General features: G+C 52.6%; 1 long non-coding RNA gene across 1 annotated transcript; it reads right to left on the bottom strand.

Moving 5' to 3' along the window:
• Window positions 1-656: 656 nt before the first annotated feature.
• Window positions 657-1604, bottom strand: LOC112549844. The gene is made up of 2 exons (XR_003093404.1): window positions 1539-1604; window positions 657-907 (listed from the first exon to the last, which is right to left on the bottom strand). It is a non-coding gene; the product is annotated as an uncharacterized LOC112549844 (long non-coding RNA).

The following is a 1604-nucleotide window of genomic DNA, read 5'->3' as shown; positions in this document are numbered from 1 at the left end:
AAAGCAGCAGCAGTCGGGGGAGAGGGGAAGGCGAAGAGAGGGGGCACGCCTCTGAGCATGAAGGAGAAGGATGTAACTGGGCTAATCAGTTACCTGGGTAATTCCTCATCCTTCCAACAACACAGCAAGCAGAACCAAAGGCTTCATGCTTGTCACCGAGCAAGACAATATTAGAACGTGTTTACTTGAAATAAATGTGCATTTTGTCAACTTAGCATATGCAAAATGCCTGATAATGTTGGGGTCTCTATTGCAGTCTGTTATACATACCCAGACCCTGAAAAGAATTATAGCATCATAGAAAATGAGGGTGGGAAGGGACCACAGGAGGTCACATCTACTCCACCCCCCCCCCACTGCTCAAAGCAGGACTATCCCCAACTAGATCATCCCAGCCAGGGCTTTGTTGAGCCAGGCCCTAAAAACCTCCAAGGATGGAGTTTCCACCACCTCTCTGAGTAACCTGTGCCCGTGCGTCACCACCTGTCTAGTGAGAAAGTTCTTCCTAATATCTAACCCGCTGCAACTTGAGAGCATTGCTCCTTGTTGTGTCATCTGCCACCACCAGGAACAGAAGCAGCTGAGAGATTTCAAGAAGAGAGCGCTGAATTCAGGCCCAAAGAGGTGTTGAAACTAATAACAGGCAAATCATTTTCTAGCTTTTGGATCACTGTTTAATTAGAAGCGTCCTGGCAGTTGTCTCCAAATCGGTTGAACAAAGTGATGCATTAAGCTTGTGTGACCGCTCTGACCTGGAAAATGATCAACCTGCCTGGAGAAAAAACAGCAAGAGAGAGATCTGCAACAGCTCAACATTTCTCCAACAGGAACACGTGCAGCCTTTTTTCTTCCAGCACATACTTCATTTCCAATTGTGGCCAACGCCTTTGTAACCCCAGGAGAGTTTCTAATGGGTACAAAAAAATGCAGCGTGTGGATATTGTGTGTGAGCTCCAAAACGATCCCTGCATGTAAACACGATCCTCAACACAAAACCGCCCAAGAAACAGAAAAGAGACAGTTTGAGGGGGGACATGAGACGGGTTTACAAAACACCCAGTGAAGAGAAAGTCAGTAGGGATTTGTTATTGACTCTCACAGGACAGGAACTGGGGGTCACGCCATGAAGCTGCCAGGCAGCTGGTTTAAAAGGAAGACAAGGAGCTTGTTCAGGGGTGGACGTCCTCGCCCCCAGGGGTGGGGGCAGCCAGATACAAAAGGGAGCAAAGGGGCATCCCTCCCTAGACCCGACATGCTGAAGGCTGCAAGGGAGAGAGGAGCCAGCCCCAGCCCACTCTGCCTTCCAGCCTCCCCTAGCGTGACCTGAGCCCGGACAACTGGGGTCTGCGGTCTGACCCCTCAACGCCCACTCTTATTTCCTAGTCTGCACTGCGTATTTTAAAGCGGGGAGGGATAGCTGCCGTGTCCCCCCCTGGTGTCCTCTGAGCAGGTCTCCTGCCCCTGCTCCGCCCGCCCCCCCTCCCCCGCCCGCCGTGGGGGTCAAAGACCAGGCTCTTGCGGTGCCTCAGTTTGCCCACCTGCACAAGGGGGCGGGGGGAAACCTGACCCGGGCTGCGGAGCCGGCGGGGAGCGCAGCCCGTGCA

This window comes from Alligator sinensis, unplaced genomic scaffold (assembly GCF_000455745.1).
Source record: "Alligator sinensis unplaced genomic scaffold, ASM45574v1 scaffold602_1, whole genome shotgun sequence".
Taxonomy (NCBI): domain Eukaryota; kingdom Metazoa; phylum Chordata; order Crocodylia; family Alligatoridae; genus Alligator; species Alligator sinensis.
The sequence above is the reverse complement of the archived record's forward strand: the minus strand, read 5'-3'. Positions and strand labels throughout refer to the sequence as shown.